The sequence below is a fragment of the Marmota flaviventris genome, chromosome 8, assembly GCF_047511675.1.
Source record: "Marmota flaviventris isolate mMarFla1 chromosome 8, mMarFla1.hap1, whole genome shotgun sequence".
Classification (NCBI taxonomy): domain Eukaryota; kingdom Metazoa; phylum Chordata; class Mammalia; order Rodentia; family Sciuridae; genus Marmota; species Marmota flaviventris.
This window is the reverse complement of record NC_092505.1, coordinates 48,048,900-48,067,537: the sequence shown is the minus strand read 5'-3', so window position 1 is coordinate 48,067,537 and position 18,638 is coordinate 48,048,900.

The window sequence follows — 18,638 nt, the reverse complement described above, 5'->3', positions numbered from 1 at the left end:
GGCATCTAGGTTGGTGCCACAGTCTTGCTACTGTGAATTGTGCTGCTATGAACATCGATGTAGCAGTGTCCCTGTAGCATGCTCTTTTTAGGTCTTTAGGGAATAGACCAAGAAGGGGAATAGCTGGGTCAAATGGTGGTTCCATTCCCAGCTTTCCAAGAAATCTCCATACTGCTTTCCAAATTGGCTGCACCAATTTGCAGTCCCACCAGCAATGTACAAATGTACCCTTTTCCCCACATCGTCACCAGCACTTGTTGCTGTTTGACTTCATAATGGCTGCCAATCTTACTGGTGTGAGATGGTATCTTAGGGTGGTTTTGATTTGCATTTCTCTGACTGCTAGAGATGGTGAGCATTTTTTCATGTACTTGTTGATTGATTGTATGTCCTCCTCTGAGAAGTGTCTGTTCAGGTCCTTGGCCCATTGTTGATTGGGTTATTTGTTATCTTATTGTCTAATTTTTTGAGTTCTTTGTATACTCTGGATATTAGGGCTCTATCTGAAGTGTGAGGAGTAAAGATTTGTTGCCAGGATGTAGGCTCCCTATTTACCTCTCTTATTGTTTCTTTTGCTGAGAAAAAAACTTTTTAATTTAAGTAAGTCCCATTTGTTGATTCTAGTTATTAACTTTTGTGCTATGGGTGTCCTATTGAGGAATTTGGAGCCGGACCCCACAGTATGTAGATCGTAGCCAACTTTTTCTTCTATCAGACGGCGTGTCTCTGATTTGATATCAAGCTCCTTGATCCATTTTGAATTCACTTTTGTGCATGGCGAGAGAAAGGGATTCAGTTTCATTTTGTTGCATATGGATTTCCAGTTTTCCCAGCACCATTTGTTGAAGATGCTATCCTTCCTCCATTGCATGCTTTTAGCCTCTTTATCAAATATAAGATAGTTGTAGTTTTGTGGATTGGTTTCTGTGTCCTCTATTCTGTACCATTGGTCCACCTGCCTGTTTTGGTACCAGTACCATGCTGTTTTTGTTACTATGGCTCTGTAGTATAGTTTGAAGTCTGGTATCGTTATACCGCCTGATTCACACTTCCTGCTTAGCATTGTCTTTGCTATTCTGGGTCTTTTATTTTTCCATATGAATTTCATGATTGCTTTCTCTATTTCTACAAGAAATGCCGTTGGGATTTTGATTGGCATTGCATTAAACCTATAGAGAACTTTTGGTAATATCGCCATTTTGATGATGTTAGTTCTGCCTATCCATGAACAGGGTATATTTTTCCATCTTCTAAGATCTTCTTCTATTTCTCTCTTTAGGGTTCTGTAGTTTTCATTGTATAAGTCTTTCACCTCTTTTGTTAGGTTGATTCCCAAGTATTTTATTTTTTTTGAGGATATTGTGAATGGAGTGGTTGTCCTCATTTCCATTTCAGAGGATTTGTCGCTGACATACAGGAATGCCTTTGATTTATGCGTGTTGATTTTATAGCCTGCCACTTTGCTGAATTCATTTATTAGCTCTAATAGTTTCTTTGTAGACCCTTTTGGGTCTGCTAGGTATAGAATCATGTCAACTGCAAATAGTGGTAATTTAAGTTCTTCTTTTCCTATTTTTATGCCTTTAATTTCTTTCGTCTGTCTAATTGCTCTGGCCAGTGTTTCGAGAACTGTGTTGAACAGAAGTGGTGAGAGAGGGCATCCCTGTCTTGTTCCAGATTTTAGAGGGAATGCCTTCAATTTTTCTCCATTCAGAATGATGCTAGCCTGAGGCTTAGCATAGATTCCTTTTACAATATTGAGGTATGTTCCAGTTATCCCTAGTTTTTCTCAAGTTTTGAACATAAAGGGATGCTGTACTTTGTTGAATGCTTTTTTCTGCATCTATCGAGATGATCATATGGTTCTTATTTTTAAGTCTATTGATGTGGTGAATAACATTTATTGATTTCCGTATATTGAACCAGCCTTGCATCCCAGGGATGAATCCTACTTGATCATGGTGCACAATTTTTTTTTATATGTTTTTGTATCCGATTCGCCTTAATTTTATTGAGGATTTTTGCATCTAGGTTCATTAGGGATATTGGTCTGTAGTTTTCTTTCTTTGAAGTGTCTTTGTCTGGTTTAGGTATCAGGGTGATGTTGGCCTCGTAGAATGAATTTGGAAGTTCTCCCTCTTTTTCTACTTCCTGAAGTAGCTTGAAAAGTATTGGTATTAGTTCCTCTTTAAAGGTTTTGTAAAACTCTGCTGTATACCCATCCGGTCCTGGGCTTTTCTTAGTTGGTAGTCTTTTGATGGTTTCTTCTATTTCCTCAATTGATATTGGTCTGTTTAGGTTGTCTATATCCTCCTGACTCAATCTGGGCAGATCATATGACTTAAGAAATTTATTGATGCCTTCACTATCTTCTAATTTATTGGAATATAAGGATTCAAAATAATTTCTAATTATCTTCTGTATTTCTGAAGTGTCTGTTGTGATATTGCCTTTTTCATCCCTTATGCTAGTAATTTGAGTTCTCTCCTTCTCTTCGTTAGCATGGCTAAGGGTCTGTCGATTTTATTTATTTTTTCAAAGAACCAACTTTTAGTTTTGTCAATTTTTTCAATTGTTTCTTTTGTTTCGATTTCATTAATTTCAGCTCTGATTTTCATTATTTCTTGCCTTCTACTTCTTTTGCTGTTGTTTTCCTCTTCTTTTTCTAGGATTTTGAGATGAAGTATGAGATCATTTATTTGTTGGTTTTTCCTTTTTTTAAGGAATGAACTCCACGCAATGAATTTTCCTCTTAGAACTGCTTTCAATGTGTCCCATAGATTCCGATATGTTGTGTCTGTGTTTTCATTTATCTCTAAGAATTTTTTAATTTCCTCCTTGATGTCTTCTATAACCCATTGATCATTCAGTAACCTATTGTTCATTCTCCAAGTGATGCATGATTTTTCCTTCCTTCTTTTATCGTTGATTTTCAGTTTCATTCCATTATGATCAGATAAGATGCATGGTATTATCTCTACTCCTTTATATTGTCTAAGAGTTCCCCTGTGACATATGATCTATTTTTGAGAAGGATCTATGTGCTGCTGAGAAAAAAGTGTAACTCTTTGATGTTGGGTGGTATATTCTATGTATGTCAATTAAGTCTAGGTTATTAATTGTGTTATTGAGTTCTATAGTTTCCTTATTCAACTTTTTTTTGGAAGATCTGTCCAGTGGTGAGAGAGGTGTGTTGAAGTCTCCCATGATTATTGTATGGTGGTCTATTAGACTCTTGAACTTGAGAAGAGTTTGTTTGATGAACATAGCTGCACCATTGTTTGGGGCATATATATTTATGATTGTTATGTCTTTTTGGTGTATGGTTTCCTTGAGCAGTATGTAGTGTCCCTCTTTATCCCTTTTGATTAACTTTGGCTTGAAATCTATTTTATTTGATATGAGTATGGACACTCCTGCTTGTTTCCGAAGTCCATATGAGTGATATGATTTTTCCCAACCTTTCACCTTCAGCCTATGTATGTCTTTTCCTATCAAATGCGTCTCCTATAGGCAGCATACTGTTGGATCTTGTTTTGTGATCCATTCTACTAGCCTGTGTCTCTTGATTGGTGAGTTTAAGCCATTAACATTTAGGGTTATTATTGAGATATGGGTTGTTCTTCCAGCCATATTTGTTTATTTATGTTACTAAAGATGGTTTGTTTTCCTCTTTGATTATTTTCCCCCCTTTACTGTCCTACCTCCCACTGTTGGTTTTCATTGTTATTTTCCATTTCCTCTTCCTGTAATGTTTATCTGAGGATGTTTTGAAGAGATGGTTTTCTAGCTGCAAATTCTTTTAACTTTTGTTTATCATGGAAGGTTTTAATTTCATCTTCCATCCTGAAGCTTAATTTTGCTGGATACACAATTCTTTGTTGGAACCCATTTTCTTTCAGTGTTTGAAATATGTTATTCCAGGATCTTCTGGCTTTCAGAGTCTGTGTTGAAAGATCAGCTGTTATCCTGATTGGCTTACCCCTAAATGTAATCTGCTTCCTTTCTCTTGTAGCTTTTAAAATCTCTCCTTATTCTGTATGTTGGGCATCTTCATTATAATGTGTCTAGGTGTGGATCTCTTATTATTTTGCACTTTCGGCGTCCTGTAGGCTTCTGGGATTTGGGAATCTGTCTCATTCTTCAAGTCTGGGAAGTTTTCTCATATTATTTCATTGAATAGAATGCTCATTCCTTTGGTTTGCACCTCTATACCTTCCTGTATCCCAATGACTCTTAAGTTTGGTCTCTTTATGTTATCCCATATTTCTTGGATGTTCTGCTCATGGTTTCTTAACAGTCTTGCTGAGCTGTCTATGTTCTTTTCAAGTTGAAATACTTTGTCTTCATTGTCTGATGTTCTATCTTCTAAGTGTTCTACTCTGCTGGTAGTATTCTCAATTGAGTTTTTAAGTTGGTTTATTGCTTCCTGCATTTCTAGGATTTCTGTTTGTTTGTTTTTTATAACCTCTATCTCCCTGTATACTTGATCTTTTGCTTCCTGGATTTGTTTGTGTAATTCATTGTCGAAGTGATCTTTCATTGTCTGATTTTGCTGTCTAATGTCTTCCTTGAGACTCCAGATCATCTGAAGCATGTATATCCTGAATTCTTTATCTGACATTCCATCTGCTGCAGATATTACCTCTTCTAAAGTTGAGTTGACCTGCATTGCTTGTGGTCCTTTCTTTCCTTGTCTTTTCATACTGCTTGAATTTCTTTCTGCTTGGTGAAACTGTTGTGTTTTTGAAAATTTTTTCCCCCTATATATTTATATTGCTCTTGTATAGTTGAAAAGTCTCCCTTGCAGGGTTGGGCAGCGGTCTGCCTACCTTGCAGGCGGGGGCGGTGGCTCTGCTCTGCCCCTCCTCCAATTGGTGTGATGTGTCTACCACGCCCACGCACCCCTGGGCCTGTTCTGCTGGTAGGTTGCAGGTCTGCCTACCTTGCAGGTGCGGGCAGCAGCTCTGCTCTGCTCCTACTCCAATTGGGGTGATGTGTGTACCATGCTTGCAGGCCACCAGGCCTGATCCGCAGGTCGGTTGCAGGTCTGCCTACCTTGCAGGCGCGGGCGGCGGCTCTGCTCTGCCCCTCCTCCAATTGGTGTGACTTCTCTACCACACCCGCGGACCACTGGGCCTGTTCCGGGCGTGGGCGAAGGCTCTGCTCTGCTCCTACTCCAATTGGGGTGACGTGCCTACCACCCTGGCCGGCCGCTGGGCCTGTTCCACTGGTCGGTCGCAGGTCTGCCTACCTTGCGGGAATGGGCGGCGGCTCTGCTCTGCCCCTACTCCAAATGGGATGACATGTCTGTTGCGCCGGCAGGCCACTGGGCCTGTTCCGCTTGTCGGTCCCAGATCTGCCTACCTTTCGGGCGCGGGTGGTGGCTCTGCTCTGCCCCTACTCCAATTGGGGTGACGTGGTGAACTCCCATTTTTACCCCAAATACAAATTGCAGAATCACATCGGTTATACACGCACATTGGGTTAAGGGCTCAATTTGCTCCTGACTTGATTTTTTGCCTTGAAAATCCATTTCACCTCTCTAGGACTAAGGGGAACCAAAGCAGCCCTGTACTGTCTTGAGCAGTAGTTAGATGCAACGGAATCTTTTTTTCCTTATTCTTAGTTTTCCTGAAAGCATAAGTCTTTGTCCATTAGGGAGTCTCTCCAGCTTTTGTAGACTTTGGATTTGGCTCTCTGTTTTTCTCAAGGCTAAAATCAATTTATTGTTAGAAATAAGTAAGCATCCTTCATGCAAATACAGTTTCCAGACTAAACCTATTCCTTTAAAAGTTCCTCACTTTCTCTTAGTTTCTACTTTTATGATTCTTTTATTTATTTTAATCTGTTTGTGGGTTTGGGGTAATTTTTTTTTTGTTTTTAATGACAAGCAACTTACCATTATTAAAAATTAGAAAGCTGATTCAATATAAATAATTGAAAAATGATCTGGTCATAGGGCAAGTAAAGTCTTCATAATATAACTGCCAAAGGTAATTACATTAAAGCTTTAGAATATTTCTGTTTCAAAAAGAATATTTAAAATATTTATGTTTCATTTCAATTTTATCATTGAAAATATAACTTCATATCATATTTGTCTCCTTACCTTATTTTATAAAGCATTAAATAAATGTAAATAAATATTTATAACAGGTGAAATATAAGCCTAATAATGAGATGGACATATACACATTACCAAGAACAAATCATGAAATAAAATACCTGAACACACCAACAGCAAGTAACAAGATTGAATCCCTAATAAAAAGACTTCCATCAAAGTAAAGCCCAGGACCAGATGGCTTCACTTGCTGAATTCTACCAAACATTAAATAAGGCCTCATACTTATTCTTCTTCAATTTTTCAAAAAAATAGAAAAGTAGAAAAGTGAGGATGCGGAGACAAGGGAGTCCTTGCACACTATTGGTGAGAATGCCATTAGTACAGACATTGTAGAAAAGAGTATGTAGCTCCCTCAAAAATTTAAAACTAGAACTACCTTGCTATCCTGAAATCCCACTACTGGGGAGATATCCAAAGGAAATGGAGGCATGCTGTCAAACAGTTGACTGCACTCCCATCTTTATTCACAGCACTACTCATAAGAGCTCCCAAATGGAAATAACCAAAGTGTTCATCAGCCGATGAAGGATAAAGAAAATGTAAAATACACACATGGATATAATGAAATTCTCTTCAGCCATAAAATCGTGATATACTTGAGACAACATGGATGGAACTGAAGGTTATTATATGAAGGGAAATAAACCAGATATTGAAAGAAAAGTATCACCTGATCTCCCTCTTTTGTGAAATCTTAAAAAATTGATCCCAAAGAAATTGAGAGTAATATGGTGATTAACAAAGACTGGGAATGTGGGAGGTAGGGAAATATTAATAGGAATTAGGAAGGATTAGGAAGCTCTGATATGCTACTGCAGAATAGGAGGTATACTTTGCAGTATACCCATGCATTGAAACATTACATGGTAACCCCAAAATATTACAATATTTATATATCAGTTACAAATATAAAGTTAAAAGTAAAACATAACAATGAGATAAAGAACTTGTAGTAAATATTCAACTTAAATGGAAAATCATAAATTTCTTTTTAATTCCCAGAGATAGTTATTGTTCTGAATTTTATGCTCATCAATCCCTTTTTCCTCTGGCATGATGTTTTATTTCATTTTACCATATATTTAAAACAATTTTTTAATACTTAATATTTCTGTAAGCACAATGATTATTGACTATTTTAAGAATTATATATAATAATTTTATAAACTATAATAATTTTAATCATGTAGCTGAGTCTCACTTTTTAAAGTGAGTAATATCTTATTATTCATCTCTATAAGTCTTTGTTAGTATTTTGAATTTTTGGGATAGAAACTTAAACATTAAGCTAAGGGGTTAAAGCACATTTATTTTTTAAGGTCATTGATATCATGTGCCTCAATCACTTTTTGGAAAAATTTTCTTGATTTCTAGCATAGTACAACAATGTTTTAGTTAGAATACTGAACCAGACTGACAACATGAGTTAAACCTCCAATTTTCTTGTTGCTAACTGTGTGCTTAGGTAAGTTTCTAATTGCTCTGTGTCTTTTGTTTATTTATTGTAAAGTAATGCATATAAATACCTAATTTATAAGAATGTGAATATTTAATGAAGTAATATAATTTATATAAATATGTTATGTGCAAAGACTTACTGTAATAACAACTGGATAAATATTAGAGACAATAAATTAACATGCTGTTAATAGCAGACTTTTGTTATTAATTTGTGTATTCAATAAAATGTTTGTTAATATCCTAAGTAAAACATATTTTTATTTCAAATTTTTATTTTCATAACTTTTTATTTTCATATATGAGTCAACTCTACTTTTTTTTCCCTTTAGTTCACAGAAAGTCATGATTTTTCTATTGCAATAAAGGAATATTTGTACTCCTATGAATTTTTATTGCTCTCCAATTACCAAGAATGTTAGCTATTTTTATGTAATATATTTTGAAATTGTTGCAGCCACTTTGTTTTTAGTTTTATAATGTTGGTTTTAAATCTTTTAGCACATTAAAATATTTGATTCCTATCCTTGGTGTCTTCTACTATTGATGGGATATTTAGAATGTGTTTCCTCATCCTAGAAAAAAATTAATTAATATTTTCTTTCAGTAAGGCAGTATTATTTTCAAAATTAAATAAATCAGGAGTTTATTTTGATCTAAGTCAGAATATTATTTATGTCTCTCTTTAATTCCAAGAACATCTCAGCAGAAATTTTAGGGTTTGGAATAAAAAGAAATTACCATTGAATAACAGTAATGGTGCCTCTCTTGCCAGCAGCTACAGCTCTTATTTATTTGTCTTATTCCTATTTGTTCTAGAATCGGAGAAGCCACCACTGCTTTTCTCTCTTACATGTAATATTTGCTACTTGAGTTCTGAATGACAGACATTCTTTATTGGGTGATGAAAATATTCTTCTATTTTTAATTTACTTAACATATTAATGAAGAGTAGTTGTTAAATTTGTATAAATTTCCTTATGGCATTGTTCACTCTATCTTCTTGGAGGAAGTATATGGATTATGTATAATTATGATCATTTTCTGAGGAATAAATGCAAAACAAACCATCTAGGTAATTGCACATTGTGTGTTATTAGCTAATTCTTTAAACCTGATAGCCTGTGGTTCAGCTTGGATCATTTTCTTTCTCCTACTATGCCAGATTCTTGCTATTAGTTTTTCTATACAACAATATAAGGGAAATGATAATGATAATAATGATGATTGCATGATGATAATGACTATAATTAATGCTAACTAAACGTTTACTATTATGTGACCCCTTCTGCTGAATTTCACATATTTTATTTCAGTTACTCTTCTTATTAACTGAAGAAACAGTGGCACAGAAAAGCTAAGAAATACATTTTTAAAATGGAAATATTTGTCATTTTCTTGAGGTGGTAGTTCTGTACCCCCAATTTTTTCTTCCATACTATTAACATTTTGAAGAATACAATTATTTTATAGACTACCCCTCAGTTTGGGTCCCTCCAAAGTTTTATCATGGTTAGATTCAGGTTATGCCTTTTTTTTGCCTAGAATATTACATAAACAATGTTGTATCCTTCTGGAATTATCCCAACTGAACACACATGATGTCTAGTTTCTATTAGCGATGTTAATTTTGATCACCTTAATGTTGTGTTATTTAATTTCTCTACTATGTATTCATTTTCCCCATTGTAATCAATAAATAATTTATTAAGAGATAAAAAATGGAAATAGAATGTATAAGTAAACATTTTGTAAGTAGACTCAAAATTCTCACTTTTTTTTTGTAAAACTCACTTCTATAAATCTACCTATCAATGAGGTAGTTTACAAGTTTTTCCTAATTTTTGTGTCCCTAAACATACTGTACCACCTTCCTTGTATTTCTGTGTTTAGTTTTGCTTGGATAGCAAAAAATTTCTATTGATATTTCGAGAGAGAGGATAATGGGGTATAACTCATGTTCCCATCTGTGTCCCTTTATACTCCATTTCCTTCATAGCTTCTAGAGAAGCCCTGTGGAGCTAGAGAACCGAAGGTTATTTCTCAGGTCAGTGACGACTTTCCATTCCAGAGTTCTGGAACAGTCATGTTTAATGAATGTCTCTTTCCAACCTCTTCGATGGTGTTCACATTATTTTCTATCAGAAGGTGGAGCATATGGTTACTAGTTTAAGACAGTGTTTCTAAACTTCTCCTCATAATTGGCATAATTAGAGTAAAGTCCCTCTGGATTTTGGCATATGTTTTCTTCCATATTTAGTTTATAGTCCTGTTGCTATTTTCTTTCTTTTATTTCTCTGGTACACGTTTTTGATAGGATGAAACATAGCCATCTACGAGAGTCCCTGGTTACATAACCTAGAATTCTGTATAAATATATTTTACTGTGTAACTAAAAGTAGTATTCGATTTGTTGAGTCTCACATCCAGAATTATTTGGCCGGCTATGGCCACTTTTTTAATATATTGGTAAGCGAAGTTAAATATCCTTCCAGTACAATGGCCAAACTAACGGATGAATGAACATTGGCTTTTTCCCCCTGAAACTACTTTAGTGTTGTTTATATTACATAAATTCATAAGACATGTTTCATAGGATTATAACTTTTACTTGCAAAGGGAAAAGGGGGGGTTAACTGATTGTTAGCAATAAAAGTGTTCACCAACTCAAATGATTGATCTTAGGTAACTTGAAAATAGCATATTTAAAATTCAGATGTGAAAAAATGTGTATAGTCAAACCTTTCTGTAAAGCATGAAGAGGTATTAAGCTTAGAATTTGTTTTCTTTTTAACAGTAGAAGAACAGTAGCAGCATTTTACAATATTAAGCTCAGAATTTGTTTTCTTTTTTAACTGTGGAAGAATAGTAGCAGCATTTTACAATCTAGTCAAGATCTCTTCCATTGGAGTAACAGGAAGCTGATTTATTTTCTCACCTAAAACAATCTAAAGAGCAGACAGACACACACCACAGTTTCTAAGCTCCTGGACATGTGATAAAGGGCAGTTAACTCTGAAGGAGTCTGTCATTTTCCTGCAATTTACTACATGAAGAGTTTCCAAGATGCAGAATAGAAAGAGAAACACAAGGCAGGACCTACTGAATATCTAAGCTGAGAAGACACAGTTCGGGGAGAAAAAAGATGCTAGAATATTCAGAAATATATATAGAAACAGGAGAATCTAGTTAGAGTCCGGGCACTGTTATCTGTAGAGGTCCCCTTCCAATTATTCAACAGAGTCACTATATCGGTATATAATTAAGGGAACTACCTGAGTGCAAGGAATTGACTGGAAGAATTGGAGGCAGCAGTGCTCCATCTGAATCAGGCCCAGAGCTAATGTCTCTACAAGCAAGACAGGAGGTTGGGAAAGTCTTGCCTCAGTCGTGGCAATAATTAACCCTAGAATGAATATTGTTTGGAATCCAATTAACAAATCACAAAGACAAGCTCTTAAAGGATGAAACAGTTCCCAAGGATCTTAACTGCATCTCAGAATGAAGCTCAAAGTATTTATAGGAATACAAAAATACCTCACAACTCATAAGGTGAAATTCAGTCTGGCATCCACTAAAAATGATCAGAATACAAAAAGGAGAAAAACACAAGGAGAAAATTCAATCAATGCAAACTGACATGATCTGGCACTGATATTAGAATTAGCAGCAAAGGAGATTAACAGATTCTTTACCAAAGATTATTTGCAGATGGCAAATAAGCACATGAAAAGATACTTAACATTATTAGTCATTAGGGAAATATAAATGAAAGCCATAATGAGATACCACTATACACTTATTAGAATAGATAAAGTTAAAATTATCGACATACCAAATATTAGTGAGGATGTGGTAGAACTGATATTTTCATACACTGCTGTTGGGTATTTAAAATGGGACAATTACTTTCAAGTCAATTATTTTGTTCTTTAAAATTTAAATATAGACCACCATGTAATGAAGCCATCCCCCTCTTCATTTATAGACAGTAATGTAGACTACAGCTTTATATTCATGAAGCTGCAATGAGCATTTTGCCTGTAAGTCTTCATATGAACATATGCTGTATTTCTTTAAAAAATCTAAAACTTTGAACTCTACAAAGAGAGGAAAACTGTCTATCTTATCTACTGCCTTACCTAGTTCCTTCCTAATGTCTGATCATAGTGAAAATTTAAATATTGATTGACAAAAGTAATATGATTTACTAGGGATGCTGTCAACAGGTAAATGGATAATTAAATTGCGGCATCTCACCTCACACTAAAGAGAAATGAGATATTGATTCATGAAATGACAAGGATGAATCTGAAAATAATTGGGCTAAGTAAAAAAGTCAGACAGCAAACTATGCAGTTTGATTCTATCTACAAAAACCTGTAGAAAATGAGAGAAAGCTGATCAGTGATTACCTTAGGGAGTAAAAGGGTTAGGAGAAATAGTAGAAAAAAGAAAGGGGCACAAAGAAAACATTTGAAGTCAAAATATGATCTCACAGGCATATGCTCTGCTCATCAAATTGCACATTTCAAATATGTGCCATTTGCTACATATGAATTCTACCTTAACACATGTGTTTATCACCCCTTTCCCCCAATAAAACAATGCCTGTCTGATATTATAATCTTATTAGAATAATAATGTATTGCAGACATACAAATAAGTTTCAACACTTTCTGTAACCTGCCTAGTGACACAATGAACAATAATGTACTAATGATGACAGTGACCTAATGTAACTTACTGATATAAATAAAGCTGGCAGCTTGGACAGGGGACCATTCTGACATTCTGCCATTCTGCCTCTGCACCATGCTTCTTCACAATTGTTTTCTTTTTCGTTCTATTACATAAAACAGTAAGACAGATTCTCTTGGTAATGGGGAAATTTCTTTGTGTATTGCCTTTGTGTATTACCTTCCATTTTCCTATGAATCAGAGAGGAATTTTCTTTGATCTGCACTGTGAGAATTTGGTGGGAATTCATGGTGTGAAAAACCTCTAAGACTGGGCCCCAAGGAGTTTAGTCCACCTTTAGCTTCCATCAACACGATCATTCATGTGTTCCTACCAATTTCTGGCTCTGGTAAATTTTCTTCAAGTAAGCTAATCTTGCCTGTGAGACCTCTGTATTTGTTTCTGTCTCAGGAATTTTAGTGTGACCTCTGTTTTGGTTGGATCTAATAAAAGTTGCTGACTGCCAGTTAGTTCAGCCTTTATTTTTCTTGTGAAAATGGGAATGACTACTTCCAAATTTTTTCCAATGTCACAGACCAACAGTCTTTCTGACCTAATATTAATGCATTAAGATTATCTCATTAAATATTACATTGTTATACAGGATAAAAGCAATGGATTACAATCAAAAGGACAGGAAGATGCAGTCTGTATGTAAGGAGTTCTCAGAGAAACCCAAAGACACTAGTGGACAGAAAATATAAAGAAGGAAGCTAGAATAAACTAAAACCTCTGTTATCTAGAGCTACAGCAAACATTAAGCACAACCCACATGCTGGTCAAATTAATGCAAAGTCTTACACTCAAGGTCAAATTATCTTAATTTGTACTACCCAATATGTTACTTTTAATTTTTACACTTACATGAACACCAACTAAAGATAGACTAAAATTAAAAAGTGACATTTTACAGATATCAAGTAAGGGTCAGAACAAACTTGTCAGAAAGGATGCAGATGTTGGAGTAATCAGACAGGCAGTTTTAAATGGTTGGGCAAGTCAATGGAGAAATTATGTTCTTTTTCACAAATGCTGCTGGAGTATACCTCTATCTACCTAATGCATATTCATACGTATGTACAGACTTTCCACCTCTTACACACACACACACACACACACACAATCTCAAAATGGTATAAGACACAAATGCAACTTGAATTAAAATTTCTGCTCTTCAAATTAGACTTTTTATAGAATGAAAAGATAATCCACAGACTAAGAGAAAATATTTGCAGCATCCAAAATCAGATAAATGAGTTTTATTTGAAATGTACAAATAACTCTTAAGACTGAACAATTAGAATCCAAACCAAAACAAAAATGCTATTCTTAAAAATTCTTAAAGCAAACTTACTGAAGAGATAACTCATCAAAGTTGATATAGAGAATACAAATACACATAGGAAAAAATGCTCAGTATTGTTTGTCATAAAAAATTATGAATTAAAATGACAATGAGATACCACTGTATATATATTAGAATGACTAAAAAAAAAAAAAAAAAAAAAAACTGGGGTGGGAGTATAGCTTCCTGGTAACATGCTTGGCTAGCATGTGTGAAGTCCTTGGTTTGAACCCTATTACCACAAAATAAATGAATAAATACATTCAAAATATTACTCACAATATCAAATGATGGTGAGGGAGTGTAGCAATAAGAATTCTTATTCATTGGTGCTGAGAATCTAAAATGTAAAGCCACTTAGGAAGAGAACAATAGGTAGATTCTCACAAAAATAATCCAACAACGACACTATTTACCAAATTGAATTAAAAACATGTCCACACATAAACCTATGCATAAATATTTATAGCAGTCATTTCATAATGACCCAAATCTAGAAGCAACAAAGATAATATTCAAAGATTAGTGGGCAAATAAACTATGGTATAACCATAGAATGAGATATAAAAAGAAATGAGCTAGCAAGAAAGAAAAAAAAATGGAAGTTCATGTATTGCTTTGTGAAAGAAATAGGTCTGAAATATGACATAGTCTATGGTCACAACGATGTGGCAATTTGAAAAAAGGCAATACTACAGATAGGAGAGCTTAGTGGTTGGCAAAGCTTCAGAGGAAAGAGAAGAAATGAACAGGTGAAATACAAGAAATTTTCAGAAGGCTGATACTATTCTGTATGATAAGTATAAGATCATGAAAATATGCATTTGTCAAAAGTCACAGAACTGTAACATACAAAGAATACTAATGTAAACTATGAACCAGTTAATAATGTATCTGTTGATTGACTGTATTGGTTGATTAATTGTAAAGAAATGCATGATAATAATGCAAGATGTTAATAACATCGCACGTGTGTGTGTGTGTGTGTGTGTGTGTGTGTGTCTATGTGTGTTGGATGTGGAAGCGCTTCAGAATATTTGTTCAATTTTTCTGTAAACTTAAATATGTCATAAAAATAAAGCATATTAATTAAAAACAAACAAGAAAAACAACAAGAAAACTTAACAAACAAGAAAAATAAATTGGAAATTTTATTGCACTAGAATTATTCACTGTAAAGATCACTAGATTTCTACCCAAGAACAACAACATTTATAACATAAATTTAAATTTAAAGTAATGTAAGAATATAACGTATCTATAAATAATTTTAAAATAGATGTGTAAAATTGTATGCATAAAATTATAAGATTTTCTTGAGATATATTTACTAACATAAAAATAGATATCTCTGATTCATATATTGAAATATTCAACATCTCAAAAGATTTTTTTTTTTACTTCAGAATTATCTACATTCTCAGTGCAATTTAGTCAAAACCCTGAAATTTATGGGGAATGCAAATAACCAAAATAACCATAAAAATAAAATTTCTTCACAATTCTTCACTCTTCATTAAAAGAGTAGTAATTAAGACAAGGTCATATTATGTACCTTTAAATACTGAGAAAAATGGATCAGAATTGATAGCACCAAGACAGACTTACAGTAATGTGAAACTTGGGATGATAAAACTGATTTTATAGATTATTGAGATAGGGTGGAATTTGATTATTTATGTGGAAGCATTTGTTATCCAAATGACAAAACAAATGGCATGGGGCCCCTATTTCACCTTTCTATAAAAATCATTATTATTTATATTAAGTATCAACTAGTGAAATCAAGAAATAATGCAAACCTTCATGGTTTCTGTCATTTATACTTCTTTATTGTTTTGTACTACCCACTAAACTGTAAGCTGATGAGCTGTACAAAACCAGGACATAGGCAGGATTTAAACCACAGGAAATGGGTAATAAGAATTGTAAACATTTCGCTGTCATTTATTTTTTAAGAAATCAATAAAAAAAAACCCTTCAACTCCACTGGAGTGATGTTTGAACCAGCATCAGACTGCTTGCTCATCAATATTAATGAAAAAGAGAGAATGGAATTATATCTCAAAAGAGCTGAGAGAACAAAATTGTCAAAATACAATTATATTTACAGAAAAAAATATTATTCAGGAAAAATGATAAAATGAAAGAATAAAACAATAATAAATCATTCCATTTTATGAATATTGTACATATATGAGTGTATGTATGTATATACATGCATATATATACATACATATATAATATAATGTTATATAAGATAAATTAAGATGTGATGGTCTTAATTGTATATACCTAGGTAAAAAAGTGATCAAATTTTATTTTTTAGAAATGTTTAGTTTATTGCATATAAATTATACATTTAATATCTATTTTTTAAAAAAAACTCAAACTTTTTTTTAGAGAGAGAGAGAGAGAGAGAGAGAGAGAGAGAGAGAGAGAGAGAGAATTTTTAATATTTATTTTTCAGTTTTTGGCGGACACAACATCTTTATTTTATTTTATGTGGTTCTGAGGATTGAACCCAGCGCCGCGCGCATGCCAGGCGAGCACGCTACCACTTGAGCCACATCCCCAGCCCTCAAACATTTTTTAATACATTTTAAAATATTAGTGGAAGGCAAAACTTTTTAGAAATTAACCTGCCAAATTGACTTAAATGATAGAGTGAACAGTTTGTCCTCTATTTTGAAAAAATGAAAAAAATTGTTAAAAATTTATATGCAAAATTATATATAATGTTTCCACATTTTCAGCAAATGTTGGTACTGATCATTTTTGATAAATTTCATAAATATTTTTCTGGGGAACTTCCAAAGTAATAATACTCATAGTATGAAGAGCTTTACATCAATTTTCTTTATTGTTTTCTACTTCTTTCTCAGAGAGGGTCCTTTTTTTTCTATTTTATCTTTTATTTTACTTTTTCTGTATTCTAGCATAACTTATTCTAATGTGTTGTTATATTATCTATATTTTTAACTTCACTTCATTTTTAGATTAAATGTGCATGAATGCTCTGCTTTTACATTTATGATTACTTCTCATCTTTTATGAGAACAACTTAACTAGGTCTTCTAATCTCTCATTTATTCTTTCATTGTCTTCTTCCATGTATCAGTATTTAATATTCCCACCTTTCAAGTAAGAGTCTTTTCTTCTTAAAAAGCCTATATGTCAGAGTTTTTTTTAAAGTGTAATTTATTATGTATTTAGTATATATTTAGCTGACTGTCATAAGTAGCAGTAAAGTTAGCTGAAATAATTTTTCTTCTAACCTGTCACAGTTAAATCTGCTATTCTGCACAGATCACTTATTTGATCAGTTTAGCTTATAATTCTTTGTCCCTGCCAATCATAATGTAGAAGAGGATCCTTGGGATTTTTGTCTCCAGATGTGCCTTCTAGATCCTACTGTTTGAATTAACACATCATTAGTTGGGGCTGTAGAACTACAGGAAATATTTTTGAATGTGCTCTATGCAATCTGTGGACTATATCAGTCCCTTATTTTTTTACTGTTACTATTATCACATTTGGAAATTATCACTCAGTTTGTAGTTTTAATTGATAAATATTTGCTAATTTCATTAACATTGGTATTTTTAATTCTGTGTATCCTATTTGTTGTCTACTCAGTTATTTCCTAAAAGAGAGTATGAAAACATGTTTTGAAGATATTTTTTGCTTTAGATATTTGTGAGCATATTTTGATAATCTCAGAGTTGGGTAAATCTTAAACAAGGTACCAAATTCAGAAACCATAAAAATACATTTGCTAGATTTCTCTTGGCAGAAAAAAAAATGACACTAATATAGACAGAGTAAAAGAAAGAATAATCACATTTGAAAGACTAAAGAGGGCCTGGAGAAAATACATATAAATGTATATAAGCCAATACTTGGTAAAATCACTTTAACATCAATAGGGACAAAACAAAAAGCTAAAGGAATAGAAAAATCTGCACAGGACATAGAATAAACCTTAAAATGTGTGAATGACTGCAAAGAAAATGTTCAATTAAATGGGAAATGTAAATAGTTTTCATCTTCACAGTTTCATGTATTTAAAAGATTAATGTCTCCAAATGTGTGTAAATAGCACTTTTATGAGATTATAGATAATATGAAAGTGATATTTTTGGAGAGAATATTATCATTATCTGTAAAATACTGTAACATTAACCCAATAAACTCTGACTCCAAGATTGTACATCTCCAAATCCCTACTTCAACAATACTGACAAGATTGCAATGATGTAAAAGGTTACTAATATATCTAAATTATGTTTATCGTAAATTATGTATTTATATTTTGTATTGGTAAATATTTGTATAAATTTGGTAATAATGAGAAATATAAAATATCCTAAAATGTTGACAAATAAGAAATTATTCAGCAAATTATTATCCATATATAGTATAAAATAACATAAACTGGGAGAGATTGAGATTGCTTTTTTATTTTCTTATGTTAATATAGATAGATGTCTATAAAACTTTAAATGACAAAGGAAACTGAAAATACTATTACAATGTAATCACTATCACTTTTGGCAAACTAAAGGGAGAAGAAGCCTGTTCTCTGCAGACCCTGTATGTATGTGTACTTAGAAATATTTTTATGTTAAACGTGTTAAATTTGGTAACAAAGGTTACTTTTGTGGAATGTGGAAATATGAAATTGTAGTTCAATTTTTATTTTATATATTTCTGTATTTAAATTTTTGAGTATTTTTACATGAATTAAAAATAACAAAATGTGAATAAACCAATTTAAAATATTCCCAAGCAAATAGGCACACATGAATGGTGAATGTTTGACTCTATCCTTTCATGGCCTGGCAGTAATGTTATCTGAGACTCCCCTGTCCCTTTGAGTCCCAGGACTCTATTCCAGATGTAAATAATTTATTTCTCTAAAATGTTCTTATTGTCTTTCCACACTAACTTGTTAAAAGTTTC